This window comes from Anomaloglossus baeobatrachus, unplaced genomic scaffold (genome assembly GCF_048569485.1).
Source record: "Anomaloglossus baeobatrachus isolate aAnoBae1 unplaced genomic scaffold, aAnoBae1.hap1 Scaffold_3887, whole genome shotgun sequence".
Classification (NCBI taxonomy): Eukaryota; Metazoa; Chordata; class Amphibia; order Anura; family Aromobatidae; genus Anomaloglossus; species Anomaloglossus baeobatrachus.
Genome location: NW_027443227.1, coordinates 1 through 15,784, shown reverse-complemented (window position 1 = coordinate 15,784; position 15,784 = coordinate 1). Strand labels below are relative to the sequence as shown.

The 15,784-nt window shown below is 38.3% G+C and overlaps 8 non-coding genes across 8 annotated transcripts; all 8 read left to right on the top strand.

Annotated features, from left to right (window-relative positions):
- Positions 1-1,507: 1,507 nt before the first annotated feature.
- Positions 1,508-1,581, top strand: TRNAT-CGU (transfer RNA threonine (anticodon CGU)). The gene has a single exon. It is a non-coding gene; the product is annotated as a tRNA-Thr (tRNA).
- A 777-nt stretch (positions 1,582-2,358) lies between these two features.
- TRNAT-CGU (transfer RNA threonine (anticodon CGU)) lies at positions 2,359-2,432 on the top strand. Its single transcript has one exon. It is a non-coding gene; the product is annotated as a tRNA-Thr (tRNA).
- A 2,484-nt stretch (positions 2,433-4,916) lies between these two features.
- On the top strand, positions 4,917-4,990 carry TRNAT-CGU (transfer RNA threonine (anticodon CGU)). The gene has a single exon. It is a non-coding gene; the product is annotated as a tRNA-Thr (tRNA).
- A 1,632-nt stretch (positions 4,991-6,622) lies between these two features.
- On the top strand, positions 6,623-6,696 carry TRNAT-CGU (transfer RNA threonine (anticodon CGU)). Its single transcript has one exon. It is a non-coding gene; the product is annotated as a tRNA-Thr (tRNA).
- Positions 6,697-8,328: 1,632 nt separating this feature from the next.
- Positions 8,329-8,402, top strand: TRNAT-CGU (transfer RNA threonine (anticodon CGU)). The gene has a single exon. It is a non-coding gene; the product is annotated as a tRNA-Thr (tRNA).
- A 1,632-nt stretch (positions 8,403-10,034) lies between these two features.
- TRNAT-CGU (transfer RNA threonine (anticodon CGU)) lies at positions 10,035-10,108 on the top strand. The gene has a single exon. It is a non-coding gene; the product is annotated as a tRNA-Thr (tRNA).
- Positions 10,109-11,740: 1,632 nt separating this feature from the next.
- TRNAT-CGU (transfer RNA threonine (anticodon CGU)) lies at positions 11,741-11,814 on the top strand. Its single transcript has one exon. It is a non-coding gene; the product is annotated as a tRNA-Thr (tRNA).
- A 3,338-nt stretch (positions 11,815-15,152) lies between these two features.
- Positions 15,153-15,226, top strand: TRNAT-CGU (transfer RNA threonine (anticodon CGU)). The gene has a single exon. It is a non-coding gene; the product is annotated as a tRNA-Thr (tRNA).
- Positions 15,227-15,784: the final 558 nt, after the last annotated feature.

Genomic DNA, 15,784 nt, shown 5'->3' with positions numbered 1-15,784 from the left:
TAAATCTGTGTTGTCAAAGTACTCAAAAGGAAGAAGATGTCAGCTAATGTAGGATGGCATCAAGCATGCCAAATGAAAACAGTGGGTTTACTTTTTCCAGACTGAAATGTTAGAAAAGTTTGATAGCAGCCTTCTTGAACAGGAAATGCTGGAAATATTCACTGCTTGGGCTGAAAAAGATAATTTAGAGTTTCAACATTGGAGATGAAGGTAACTTCAACAAGTATGGGATTCAAAAACCATGCATGCAGAGCACAATGGATTAGTAGTCATACGCCATAACCACTCGGCAGCTCGTCTACAGGAAGAGTCTGTAGCCAGATGATGTGATCTAATGAGGATTTTGACAAGTCTGTGCAATTTCACTAAAGATTGTGTATGAGCTTCTGGCAAAGTGGCTCTTATCATATCTACAACAGTGGATTATGTCAAGAGTTGGACAAGCTCAAACTTTATCAGAGATTAACCAAAGTTTAGGGTTTTAATATCAGTAATTCAATAAAGATTGTATTTTTTGTCACTATTGAAGCCCTAAAAATTAGTCCAGTAAAGAAAGAATTTGCATAAGTCGTCTATCTCTAGACATTCAAGGACACTGAAAGACATGAGGTGAGGGCGACTCTACCAGCAGTGCTTTTCTACTCTACTCTTACACAAAGTGGTGCTGTGGCTTAGTTGGTTAAAGCGCCTGTCTTGTAAACAGGAGATCCTGAGTTCGAATCTTAGCAGTGCCTTCTTTTCATAGCCTCTTACAGAAGTTTCTATGTTTAACAATGTACTTTCCTTGTAAAAATACTATAAAGTCAAACTTGTCTTTCTCATATCCCTTCCTTAGATAGTGCATTGGAGAGATTCTAAATCTGTGTTGTCTAAGTACTCAAAAGGAAGATGTCAGCCAATGTAGGATGGCATCAAGCATGCCAAATGAAAACAGTGGGTTTACTTTTGCCAGACTGAAATGTTAGAAAAGTTTGATAGCAGCCTTCTTGAACAGGAAATGCTGGAAATATTCACTGCTTGGGCTGAAAAAGATAATTTAGAGTTTCAACATTGGAGATGAAGGTAACTTCAACAAGTATGGGATTCAAAAACCATGCATGCAGAGCACAATGGATTAGTAGTCATACGCCATAACCACTCGGCAGCTCGTCTACAGGAAGAGTCTGTAGCCAGATGATGTGATCTAATGAGGATTTTGACAAGTCTGTGCAATTTCACTAAAGATTGTGTATGAGCTTCTGGCAAAGTGGCTCTTATCATATCTACAACAGTGGATTATGTCAAGAGTTGGACAAGCTCAAACTTTATCAGAGATTAACCAAAGTTTAGGGTTTTAATATCAGTAATTCAATAAAGATTGTATTTTTTGTCACTATTGAAGCCCTAAAAATTAGTCCAGTAAAGAAAGAATTTGCATAAGTCGTCTATCTCTAGACATTCAAGGACACTGAAAGACATGAGGTGAGGGCGACTCTACCAGTAGTGCTTTTCTACTCTTACACAAAGTGGTGCTGTGGCTTAGTTGGTTAAAGCGCCTGTCTCGTAAACAGGAGATCCTGAGTTCGAATCTCAGCAGTGCCTTCTTTTCATAGCCTCAGTACTGAAGTTTCTATGTTTAACAGTGTACTTTCCTTGTAAAAATACTATAAAGTCAAACTTGTCTTTCTCATATCCCTTCCTTAGATAGTGCAATGGAGAGATTCTAAATCTGTGTTGTCAAAGTACTCAAAAGGAAGAAGATGTCAGCCAATGTAGGATGGCATCAAGCATGCCAAATGAAAACAGTGGGTTTACTTTTGCCAGACTGAAATGTTAGAAAAGTTTGATAGCAGCCTTCTTGAACAGGAAATGCTGGAAATATTCACTGCTTGGGCTGAAAAAGATAATGTAGAGTTTCAACATTGGAGATGAAGGTAACTTCAACAAGTATGGGATTCAAAAACCATGCATGCAGAGCACAATGGATTAGTAGTCATACGCCATAACCACTCGGCAGCTCGTCTACAGGAAGAGTCTGTAGCCAGATGATGTGATCTAATGAGGATTTTGACAAGTCTGTGCAATTTCACTAAAGATTGTGTATGAGCTTCTGGCAAAGTGGCTCTTATCATATCTACAACAGTGGATTATGTCAAGAGTTGGACAAGCTCAAACTTTATCAGAGATTAACCAAAGTTTAGGGTTTTAATATCAGTAATTCAATAAAGATTGTATTTTTTGTCACTATTGAAGCCCTAAAAATTAGTCCAGTAAAGAAAGAATTTGCATAAGTCGTCTATCTCTAGACATTCAAGGACACTGAAAGACATGAGGTGAGGGCGACTCTACCAGTAGTGCTTTTCTACTCTTACACAAAGTGGTGCTGTGGCTTAGTTGGTTAAAACGCCTGTCTCGTAAACAGGAGATCCTGAGTTCGAATCTCAGCAGTGCCTTCTTTTCACAGCCTCAGTACTGAAGTTTCTATGTTTAACAGTGTACTTTCCTTGTAAAAATACTATAAAGTCAAACTTGTCTTTCTCATATCCCTTCCTTAGATAGTGCAATGGAGAGATTCTAAATCTGTGTTGTCAAAGTACTCAAAAGGAAGAAGATGTCAGCCAATGTAGGATGGCATCAAGCATGCCAAATGAAAACAGTGGGTTTACTTTTTCCAGACTGAAATGTTAGAAAAGTTTGATAGCAGCCTTCTTGAACAGGAAATGCTGGAAATATTCACTGCTTGGGCTGAAAAAGATAATTTAGAGTTTCAACATTGGAGATGAAGGTAACTTCAACAAGTATGGGATTCAAAAACCATGCATGCAGAGCACAATGGATTAGTAGTCATACGCCATAACCACTCGGCAGCTCGTCTACAGGAAGAGTCTGTAGCCAGATGATGTGATCTAATGAGGATTTTGACAAGTCTGTGCAATTTCACTAAAGATTGTGTATGAGCTTCTGGCAAAGTGGCTCTTATCATATCTACAACAGTGGATTATGTCAAGAGTTGGACAAGCTCAAACTTTATCAGAGATTAACCAAAGTTTAGGGTTTTAATATCAGTAATTCAATAAAGATTGTATTTTTTGTCACTATTGAAGCCCTAAAAATTAGTCCAGTAAAGAAAGAATTTGCATAAGTCGTCTATCTCTAGACATTCAAGGACACTGAAAGACATGAGGTGAGGGCGACTCTACCAGTAGTTCTTTTCTACTCTACTCTTACACAAAGTGGTGCTGTGGCTTAGTTGGTTAAAGCGCCTGTCTTGTAAACAGGAGATCCTGAGTTCTAATCTCAGCAGTGCCTTCTTTTCATAGCCTCTTACAGAAGTTTCTATGTTTAACAATGTACTTTCCTTGTAAAAATACTATAAAGTCAAACTTGTCTTTCTCATATCCCTTCCTTAGATAGTGCAATGGAGAGATTCTAAATCTGTGTTGTCAAAGTACTCAAAAGGAAGAAGATGTCAGCCAATGTAGGATGGCATCAAGCATGCCAAATGAAAACAGTGGGTTTACTTTTGCCAGACTGAAATGTTAGAAAAGTTTGATAGCAGCCTTCTTGAACAGGAAATGCTGGAAATATTCACTGCTTGGGCTGAAAAAGATAATTTAGAGTTTCAACATTGGAGATGAAGGTAACTTCAACAAGTATGGGATTCAAAAACCATGCATGCAGAGCACAATGGATTAGTAGTCATACGCCATAACCACTCGGCAGCTCGTCTACAGGAAGAGTCTGTAGCCAGATGATGTGATCTAATGAGGATTTTGACAAGTCTGTGCAATTTCACTAAAGATTGTGTATGAGCTTCTGGCAAAGTGGCTCTTATCATATCTACAACAGTGGATTATGTCAAGAGTTGGACAAGCTCAAACTTTATCAGAGATTAACCAAAGTTTAGGGTTTTAATATCAGTAATTCAATAAAGATTGTATTTTTTGTCACTATTGAAGCCCTAAAAATTAGTCCAGTAAAGAAAGAATTTGCATAAGTCGTCTATCTCTAGACATTCAAGGACACTGAAAGACATGAGGTGAGGGCGACTCTACCAGCAGTGCTTTTCTACTCTACTCTTACACAAAGTGGTGCTGTGGCTTAGTTGGTTAAAGCGCCTGTCTTGTAAACAGGAGATCCTGAGTTCGAATCTTAGCAGTGCCTTCTTTTCATAGCCTCTTACAGAAGTTTCTATGTTTAACAATGTACTTTCCTTGTAAAAATACTATAAAGTCAAACTTGTCTTTCTCATATCCCTTCCTTAGATAGTGCATTGGAGAGATTCTAAATCTGTGTTGTCTAAGTACTCAAAAGGAAGATGTCAGCCAATGTAGGATGGCATCAAGCATGCCAAATGAAAACAGTGGGTTTACTTTTGCCAGACTGAAATGTTAGAAAAGTTTGATAGCAGCCTTCTTGAACAGGAAATGCTGGAAATATTCACTGCTTGGGCTGAAAAAGATAATTTAGAGTTTCAACATTGGAGATGAAGGTAACTTCAACAAGTATGGGATTCAAAAACCATGCATGCAGAGCACAATGGATTAGTAGTCATACGCCATAACCACTCGGCAGCTCGTCTACAGGAAGAGTCTGTAGCCAGATGATGTGATCTAATGAGGATTTTGACAAGTCTGTGCAATTTCACTAAAGATTGTGTATGAGCTTCTGGCAAAGTGGCTCTTATCATATCTACAACAGTGGATTATGTCAAGAGTTGGACAAGCTCAAACTTTATCAGAGATTAACCAAAGTTTAGGGTTTTAATATCAGTAATTCAATAAAGATTGTATTTTTTGTCACTATTGAAGCCCTAATAATTAGTCCAGTAAAGAAAGAATTTGCATAAGTCGTCTATCTCTAGACATTCAAGGACACTGAAAGACATGAGGTGAGGGCGACTCTACCAGTAGTGCTTTTCTACTCTTACACAAAGTGGTGCTGTGGCTTAGTTGGTTAAAGCGCCTGTCTCGTAAACAGGAGATCCTGAGTTCGAATCTCAGCAGTGCCTTCTTTTCATAGCCTCAGTACTGAAGTTTCTATGTTTAACAGTGTACTTTCCTTGTAAAAATACTATAAAGTCAAACTTGTCTTTCTCATATCCCTTCCTTAGATAGTGCAATGGAGAGATTCTAAATCTGTGTTGTCAAAGTACTCAAAAGGAAGAAGATGTCAGCCAATGTAGGATGGCATCAAGCATGCCAAATGAAAACAGTGGGTTTACTTTTGCCAGACTGAAATGTTAGAAAAGTTTGATAGCAGCCTTCTTGAACAGGAAATGCTGGAAATATTCACTGCTTGGGCTGAAAAAGATAATGTAGAGTTTCAACATTGGAGATGAAGGTAACTTCAACAAGTATGGGATTCAAAAACCATGCATGCAGAGCACAATGGATTAGTAGTCATACGCCATAACCACTCGGCAGCTCGTCTACAGGAAGAGTCTGTAGCCAGATGATGTGATCTAATGAGGATTTTGACAAGTCTGTGCAATTTCACTAAAGATTGTGTATGAGCTTCTGGCAAAGTGGCTCTTATCATATCTACAACAGTGGATTATGTCAAGAGTTGGACAAGCTCAAACTTTATCAGAGATTAACCAAAGTTTAGGGTTTTAATATCAGTAATTCAATAAAGATTGTATTTTTTGTCACTATTGAAGCCCTAAAAATTAGTCCAGTAAAGAAAGAATTTGCATAAGTCGTCTATCTCTAGACATTCAAGGACACTGAAAGACATGAGGTGAGGGCGACTCTACCAGTAGTGCTTTTCTACTCTACTCTTACACAAAGTGGTGCTGTGGCTTAGTTGGTTAAAGCGCCTGTCTTGTAAACAGGAGATCCTGAGTTCGAATCTCAGCAGTGCCTTCTTTTCATAGCCTCTTACAGAAGTTTCTATGTTTAACAATGTACTTTCCTTGTAAAAATACTATAAAGTCAAACTTGTCTTTCTCATATCCCTTCCTTAGATAGTGCAATGGAGAGATTCTAAATCTGTGTTGTCAAAGTACTCAAAAGGAAGAAGATGTCAGCCAATGTAGGATGGCATCAAGCATGCCAAATGAAAACAGTGGGTTTACTTTTGCCAGACTGAAATGTTAGAAAAGTTTGATAGCAGCCTTCTTGAACAGGAAATGCTGGAAATATTCACTGCTTGGGCTGAAAAAGATAATTTAGAGTTTCAACATTGGAGATGAAGGTAACTTCAACAAGTATGGGATTCAAAAACCATGCATGCAGAGCACAATGGATTAGTAGTCATACGCCATAACCACTCGGCAGCTCGTCTACAGGAAGAGTCTGTAGCCAGATGATGTGATCTAATGAGGATTTTGACAAGTCTGTGCAATTTCACTAAAGATTGTGTATGAGCTTCTGGCAAAGTGGCTCTTATCATATCTACAACAGTGGATTATGTCAAGAGTTGGACAAGCTCAAACTTTATCAGAGATTAACCAAAGTTTAGGGTTTTAATATCAGTAATTCAATAAAGATTGTATTTTTTGTCACTATTGAAGCCCTAATAATTAGTCCAGTAAAGAAAGAATTTGCATAAGTCGTCTATCTCTAGACATTCAAGGACACTGAAAGACATGAGGTGAGGGCGACTCTACCAGTAGTGCTTTTCTACTCTTACACAAAGTGGTGCTGTGGCTTAGTTGGTTAAAGCGCCTGTCTCGTAAACAGGAGATCCTGAGTTCGAATCTCAGCAGTGCCTTCTTTTCATAGCCTCAGTACTGAAGTTTCTATGTTTAACAGTGTACTTTCCTTGTAAAAATACTATAAAGTCAAACTTGTCTTTCTCATATCCCTTCCTTAGATAGTGCAATGGAGAGATTCTAAATCTGTGTTGTCAAAGTACTCAAAAGGAAGAAGATGTCAGCCAATGTAGGATGGCATCAAGCATGCCAAATGAAAACAGTGGGTTTACTTTTGCCAGACTGAAATGTTAGAAAAGTTTGATAGCAGCCTTCTTGAACAGGAAATGCTGGAAATATTCACTGCTTGGGCTGAAAAAGATAATGTAGAGTTTCAACATTGGAGATGAAGGTAACTTCAACAAGTATGGGATTCAAAAACCATGCATGCAGAGCACAATGGATTAGTAGTCATACGCCATAACCACTCGGCAGCTCGTCTACAGGAAGAGTCTGTAGCCAGATGATGTGATCTAATGAGGATTTTGACAAGTCTGTGCAATTTCACTAAAGATTGTGTATGAGCTTCTGGCAAAGTGGCTCTTATCATATCTACAACAGTGGATTATGTCAAGAGTTGGACAAGCTCAAACTTTATCAGAGATTAACCAAAGTTTAGGGTTTTAATATCAGTAATTCAATAAAGATTGTATTTTTTGTCACTATTGAAGCCCTAAAAATTAGTCCAGTAAAGAAAGAATTTGCATAAGTCGTCTATCTCTAGACATTCAAGGACACTGAAAGACATGAGGTGAGGGCGACTCTACCAGTAGTGCTTTTCTACTCTACTCTTACACAAAGTGGTGCTGTGGCTTAGTTGGTTAAAGCGCCTGTCTTGTAAACAGGAGATCCTGAGTTCGAATCTCAGCAGTGCCTTCTTTTCATAGCCTCTTACAGAAGTTTCTATGTTTAACAATGTACTTTCCTTGTAAAAATACTATAAAGTCAAACTTGTCTTTCTCATATCCCTTCCTTAGATAGTGCAATGGAGAGATTCTAAATCTGTGTTGTCAAAGTACTCAAAAGGAAGAAGATGTCAGCCAATGTAGGATGGCATCAAGCATGCCAAATGAAAACAGTGGGTTTACTTTTGCCAGACTGAAATGTTAGAAAAGTTTGATAGCAGCCTTCTTGAACAGGAAATGCTGGAAATATTCACTGCTTGGGCTGAAAAAGATAATTTAGAGTTTCAACATTGGAGATGAAGGTAACTTCAACAAGTATGGGATTCAAAAACCATGCATGCAGAGCACAATGGATTAGTAGTCATACGCCATAACCACTCGGCAGCTCGTCTACAGGAAGAGTCTGTAGCCAGATGATGTGATCTAATGAGGATTTTGACAAGTCTGTGCAATTTCACTAAAGATTGTGTATGAGCTTCTGGCAAAGTGGCTCTTATCATATCTACAACAGTGGATTATGTCAAGAGTTGGACAAGCTCAAACTTTATCAGAGATTAACCAAAGTTTAGGGTTTTAATATCAGTAATTCAATAAAGATTGTATTTTTTGTCACTATTGAAGCCCTAATAATTAGTCCAGTAAAGAAAGAATTTGCATAAGTCGTCTATCTCTAGACATTCAAGGACACTGAAAGACATGAGGTGAGGGCGACTCTACCAGTAGTGCTTTTCTACTCTTACACAAAGTGGTGCTGTGGCTTAGTTGGTTAAAGCGCCTGTCTCGTAAACAGGAGATCCTGAGTTCGAATCTCAGCAGTGCCTTCTTTTCATAGCCTCAGTACTGAAGTTTCTATGTTTAACAGTGTACTTTCCTTGTAAAAATACTATAAAGTCAAACTTGTCTTTCTCATATCCCTTCCTTAGATAGTGCAATGGAGAGATTCTAAATCTGTGTTGTCAAAGTACTCAAAAGGAAGAAGATGTCAGCCAATGTAGGATGGCATCAAGCATGCCAAATGAAAACAGTGGGTTTACTTTTGCCAGACTGAAATGTTAGAAAAGTTTGATAGCAGCCTTCTTGAACAGGAAATGCTGGAAATATTCACTGCTTGGGCTGAAAAAGATAATGTAGAGTTTCAACATTGGAGATGAAGGTAACTTCAACAAGTATGGGATTCAAAAACCATGCATGCAGAGCACAATGGATTAGTAGTCATACGCCATAACCACTCGGCAGCTCGTCTACAGGAAGAGTCTGTAGCCAGATGATGTGATCTAATGAGGATTTTGACAAGTCTGTGCAATTTCACTAAAGATTGTGTATGAGCTTCTGGCAAAGTGGCTCTTATCATATCTACAACAGTGGATTATGTCAAGAGTTGGACAAGCTCAAACTTTATCAGAGATTAACCAAAGTTTAGGGTTTTAATATCAGTAATTCAATAAAGATTGTATTTTTTGTCACTATTGAAGCCCTAAAAATTAGTCCAGTAAAGAAAGAATTTGCATAAGTCGTCTATCTCTAGACATTCAAGGACACTGAAAGACATGAGGTGAGGGCGACTCTACCAGTAGTGCTTTTCTACTCTACTCTTACACAAAGTGGTGCTGTGGCTTAGTTGGTTAAAGCGCCTGTCTTGTAAACAGGAGATCCTGAGTTCGAATCTCAGCAGTGCCTTCTTTTCATAGCCTCTTACAGAAGTTTCTATGTTTAACAATGTACTTTCCTTGTAAAAATACTATAAAGTCAAACTTGTCTTTCTCATATCCCTTCCTTAGATAGTGCAATGGAGAGATTCTAAATCTGTGTTGTCAAAGTACTCAAAAGGAAGAAGATGTCAGCCAATGTAGGATGGCATCAAGCATGCCAAATGAAAACAGTGGGTTTACTTTTGCCAGACTGAAATGTTAGAAAAGTTTGATAGCAGCCTTCTTGAACAGGAAATGCTGGAAATATTCACTGCTTGGGCTGAAAAAGATAATTTAGAGTTTCAACATTGGAGATGAAGGTAACTTCAACAAGTATGGGATTCAAAAACCATGCATGCAGAGCACAATGGATTAGTAGTCATACGCCATAACCACTCGGCAGCTCGTCTACAGGAAGAGTCTGTAGCCAGATGATGTGATCTAATGAGGATTTTGACAAGTCTGTGCAATTTCACTAAAGATTGTGTATGAGCTTCTGGCAAAGTGGCTCTTATCATATCTACAACAGTGGATTATGTCAAGAGTTGGACAAGCTCAAACTTTATCAGAGATTAACCAAAGTTTAGGGTTTTAATATCAGTAATTCAATAAAGATTGTATTTTTTGTCACTATTGAAGCCCTAATAATTAGTCCAGTAAAGAAAGAATTTGCATAAGTCGTCTATCTCTAGACATTCAAGGACACTGAAAGACATGAGGTGAGGGCGACTCTACCAGTAGTGCTTTTCTACTCTTACACAAAGTGGTGCTGTGGCTTAGTTGGTTAAAGCGCCTGTCTCGTAAACAGGAGATCCTGAGTTCGAATCTCAGCAGTGCCTTCTTTTCATAGCCTCAGTACTGAAGTTTCTATGTTTAACAGTGTACTTTCCTTGTAAAAATACTATAAAGTCAAACTTGTCTTTCTCATATCCCTTCCTTAGATAGTGCAATGGAGAGATTCTAAATCTGTGTTGTCAAAGTACTCAAAAGGAAGAAGATGTCAGCCAATGTAGGATGGCATCAAGCATGCCAAATGAAAACAGTGGGTTTACTTTTGCCAGACTGAAATGTTAGAAAAGTTTGATAGCAGCCTTCTTGAACAGGAAATGCTGGAAATATTCACTGCTTGGGCTGAAAAAGATAATGTAGAGTTTCAACATTGGAGATGAAGGTAACTTCAACAAGTATGGGATTCAAAAACCATGCATGCAGAGCACAATGGATTAGTAGTCATACGCCATAACCACTCGGCAGCTCGTCTACAGGAAGAGTCTGTAGCCAGATGATGTGATCTAATGAGGATTTTGACAAGTCTGTGCAATTTCACTAAAGATTGTGTATGAGCTTCTGGCAAAGTGGCTCTTATCATATCTACAACAGTGGATTATGTCAAGAGTTGGACAAGCTCAAACTTTATCAGAGATTAACCAAAGTTTAGGGTTTTAATATCAGTAATTCAATAAAGATTGTATTTTTTGTCACTATTGAAGCCCTAAAAATTAGTCCAGTAAAGAAAGAATTTGCATAAGTCGTCTATCTCTAGACATTCAAGGACACTGAAAGACATGAGGTGAGGGCGACTCTACCAGTAGTGCTTTTCTACTCTACTCTTACACAAAGTGGTGCTGTGGCTTAGTTGGTTAAAGCGCCTGTCTTGTAAACAGGAGATCCTGAGTTCGAATCTCAGCAGTGCCTTCTTTTCATAGCCTCTTACAGAAGTTTCTATGTTTAACAATGTACTTTCCTTGTAAAAATACTATAAAGTCAAACTTGTCTTTCTCATATCCCTTCCTTAGATAGTGCAATGGAGAGATTCTAAATCTGTGTTGTCAAAGTACTCAAAAGGAAGAAGATGTCAGCCAATGTAGGATGGCATCAAGCATGCCAAATGAAAACAGTGGGTTTACTTTTGCCAGACTGAAATGTTAGAAAAGTTTGATAGCAGCCTTCTTGAACAGGAAATGCTGGAAATATTCACTGCTTGGGCTGAAAAAGATAATTTAGAGTTTCAACATTGGAGATGAAGGTAACTTCAACAAGTATGGGATTCAAAAACCATGCATGCAGAGCACAATGGATTAGTAGTCATACGCCATAACCACTCGGCAGCTCGTCTACAGGAAGAGTCTGTAGCCAGATGATGTGATCTAATGAGGATTTTGACAAGTCTGTGCAATTTCACTAAAGATTGTGTATGAGCTTCTGGCAAAGTGGCTCTTATCATATCTACAACAGTGGATTATGTCAAGAGTTGGACAAGCTCAAACTTTATCAGAGATTAACCAAAGTTTAGGGTTTTAATATCAGTAATTCAATAAAGATTGTATTTTTTGTCACTATTGAAGCCCTAATAATTAGTCCAGTAAAGAAAGAATTTGCATAAGTCGTCTATCTCTAGACATTCAAGGACACTGAAAGACATGAGGTGAGGGCGACTCTACCAGTAGTGCTTTTCTACTCTTACACAAAGTGGTGCTGTGGCTTAGTTGGTTAAAGCGCCTGTCTCGTAAACAGGAGATCCTGAGTTCGAATCTCAGCAGTGCCTTCTTTTCATAGCCTCAGTACTGAAGTTTCTATGTTTAACAGTGTACTTTCCTTGTAAAAATACTATAAAGTCAAACTTGTCTTTCTCATATCCCTTCCTTAGATAGTGCAATGGAGAGATTCTAAATCTGTGTTGTCAAAGTACTCAAAAGGAAGAAGATGTCAGCCAATGTAGGATGGCATCAAGCATGCCAAATGAAAACAGTGGGTTTACTTTTGCCAGACTGAAATGTTAGAAAAGTTTGATAGCAGCCTTCTTGAACAGGAAATGCTGGAAATATTCACTGCTTGGGCTGAAAAAGATAATGTAGAGTTTCAACATTGGAGATGAAGGTAACTTCAACAAGTATGGGATTCAAAAACCATGCATGCAGAGCACAATGGATTAGTAGTCATACGCCATAACCACTCGGCAGCTCGTCTACAGGAAGAGTCTGTAGCCAGATGATGTGATCTAATGAGGATTTTGACAAGTCTGTGCAATTTCACTAAAGATTGTGTATGAGCTTCTGGCAAAGTGGCTCTTATCATATCTACAACAGTGGATTATGTCAAGAGTTGGACAAGCTCAAACTTTATCAGAGATTAACCAAAGTTTAGGGTTTTAATATCAGTAATTCAATAAAGATTGTATTTTTTGTCACTATTGAAGCCCTAAAAATTAGTCCAGTAAAGAAAGAATTTGCATAAGTCGTCTATCTCTAGACATTCAAGGACACTGAAAGACATGAGGTGAGGGCGACTCTACCAGTAGTGCTTTTCTACTCTACTCTTACACAAAGTGGTGCTGTGGCTTAGTTGGTTAAAGCGCCTGTCTTGTAAACAGGAGATCCTGAGTTCGAATCTCAGCAGTGCCTTCTTTTCATAGCCTCTTACAGAAGTTTCTATGTTTAACAATGTACTTTCCTTGTAAAAATACTATAAAGTCAAACTTGTCTTTCTCATATCCCTTCCTTAGATAGTGCAATGGAGAGATTCTAAATCTGTGTTGTCAAAGTACTCAAAAGGAAGAAGATGTCAGCCAATGTAGGATGGCATCAAGCATGCAAATGAAAAAAGTGGGTTTACTTTTGCCAGACTGAAATGTTAGAAAAGTTTGATAGCAGCCTTCTTGAACAGGAAATGCTGGAAATATTCACTGCTTGGGCTGAAAAAGATAATGTAGAGTTTCAACATTGGAGATGAAGGTAACTTCAACAAGTATGGGATTCAAAAACCATGCATGCAGAGCACAATGGATTAGTAGTCATACGCCATAACCACTCGGCAGCTCGTCTACAGGAAGAGTCTGTAGCCAGATGATGTGATCTAATGAGGATTTTGACAAGTCTGTGCAATTTCACTAAAGATTGTGTATGAGCTTCTGGCAAAGTGGCTCTTATCATATCTACAACAGTGGATTATGTTAAGAGTTGGACAAGCTCAAACTTTATCAGAGATTAACCAAACTTTAGGGTTTTAATATCAGTAATTCAATAAAGATTGTATTTTTTGTCACTATTGAAGCCCTAAAAATTAGTCCAGTAAAGAAAGAATTTGCATAAGTCGTCTATCTCTAGACATTCAAGGACACTGAAAGACATGAGGTGAGGGCGACTCTACCAGTAGTGCTTTTCTACTCTACTCTTACACAAAGTGGTGCTGTGGCTTAGTTGGTTAAAGCGCTTGTCTTGTAAACAGGAGATCCTGAGTTCGAATCTCAGCAGTGCCTTCTTTTAATAGCCTCTTACAGAAGTTTCTATGTTTAACAATGTACTTTCCTTGTAAAAATACTATAAAGTCAAACTTGTCTTTCTCATATCCCTTCCTTAGATAGTGCAATGGAGAGATTCTAAATCTGTGTTGTCAAAGTACTCAAAAGGAAGAAGATGTCAGCCAATGTAGGATGGCATCAAGCATGCCAAATGAAAACAGTGGGTTTACTTTTGCCAGACTGAAATGTTAGAAAAGTTTGATAGCAGCCTTCTTGAACAGGAAATGCTGGAAATATTCACTGCTTGGGCTGAAAAAGATAATTTAGAGTTTCAACATTGGAGATGAAGGTAACTTCAACAAGTATGGGATTCAAAAACCATGCATGCAGAGCACAATGGATTAGTAGTCATACGCCATAACCACTCGGCAGCTCGTCTACAGGAAGAGTCTGTAGCCAGATGATGTGATCTAATGAGGATTTTGACAAGTCTGTGCAATTTCACTAAAGATTGTGTATGAGCTTCTGGCAAAGTGGCTCTTATCATATCTACAACAGTGGATTATGTCAAGAGTTGGACAAGCTCAAACTTTATCAGAGATTAACCAAAGTTTAGGGTTTTAATATCAGTAATTCAATAAAGATTGTATTTTTTGTCACTATTGAAGCCCTAAAAATTAGTCCAGTAAAGAAAGAATTTGCATAAGTCGTCTATCTCTAGACATTCAAGGACACTGAAAGACATGAGGTGAGGGCGACTCTACCAGCAGTGCTTTTCTACTCTACTCTTACACAAAGTGGTGCTGTGGCTTAGTTGGTTAAAGCGCCTGTCTTGTAAACAGGAGATCCTGAGTTCGAATCTTAGCAGTGCCTTCTTTTCATAGCCTCTTACAGAAGTTTCTATGTTTAACAATGTACTTTCCTTGTAAAAATACTATAAAGTCAAACTTGTCTTTCTCATATCCCTTCCTTAGATAGTGCATTGGAGAGATTCTAAATCTGTGTTGTCTAAGTACTCAAAAGGAAGATGTCAGCCAATGTAGGATGGCATCAAGCATGCCAAATGAAAACAGTGGGTTTACTTTTGCCAGACTGAAATGTTAGAAAAGTTTGATAGCAGCCTTCTTGAACAGGAAATGCTGGAAATATTCACTGCTTGGGCTGAAAAAGATAATTTAGAGTTTCAACATTGGAGATGAAGGTAACTTCAACAAGTATGGGATTCAAAAACCATGCATGCAGAGCACAATGGATTAGTAGTCATACGCCATAACCACTCGGCAGCTCGTCTACAGGAAGAGTCTGTAGCCAGATGATGTGATCTAATGAGGATTTTGACAAGTCTGTGCAATTTCACTAAAGATTGTGTATGAGCTTCTGGCAAAGTGGCTCTTATCATATCTACAACAGTGGATTATGTCAAGAGTTGGACAAGCTCAAACTTTATCAGAGATTAACCAAAGTTTAGGGTTTTAATATCAGTAATTCAATAAAGATTGTATTTTTTGTCACTATTGAAGCCCTAATAATTAGTCCAGTAAAGAAAGAATTTGCATAAGTCGTCTATCTCTAGACATTCAAGGACACTGAAAGACATGAGGTGAGGGCGACTCTACCAGTAGTGCTTTTCTACTCTTACACAAAGTGGTGCTGTGGCTTAGTTGGTTAAAGCGCCTGTCTCGTAAACAGGAGATCCTGAGTTCGAATCTCAGCAGTGCCTTCTTTTCATAGCCTCAGTACTGAAGTTTCTATGTTTAACAGTGTACTTTCCTTGTAAAAATACTATAAAGTCAAACTTGTCTTTCTCATATCCCTTCCTTAGATAGTGCAATGGAGAGATTCTAAATCTGTGTTGTCAAAGTACTCAAAAGGAAGAAGATGTCAGCCAATGTAGGATGGCATCAAGCATGCCAAATGAAAACAGTGGGTTTACTTTTGCCAGACTGAAATGTTAGAAAAGTTTGATAGCAGCCTTCTTGAACAGGAAATGCTGGAAATATTCACTGCTTGGGCTGAAAAAGATAATGTAGAGTTTCAACATTGGAGATGAAGGTAACTTCAACAAGTATGGGATTCAAAAACCATGCATGCAGAGCACAATGGATTAGTAGTCATACGCCATAACCACTCGGCAGCTCGTCTACAGGAAGAGTCTGTAGCCAGATGATGTGATCTAATGAGGATTTTGACAAGTCTGTGCAATTTCACTAAAGATTGTGTATGAGCTTCTGGCAAAGTGGCTCTTATCATATCTACAACAGTGGATTATGTCAAGAGT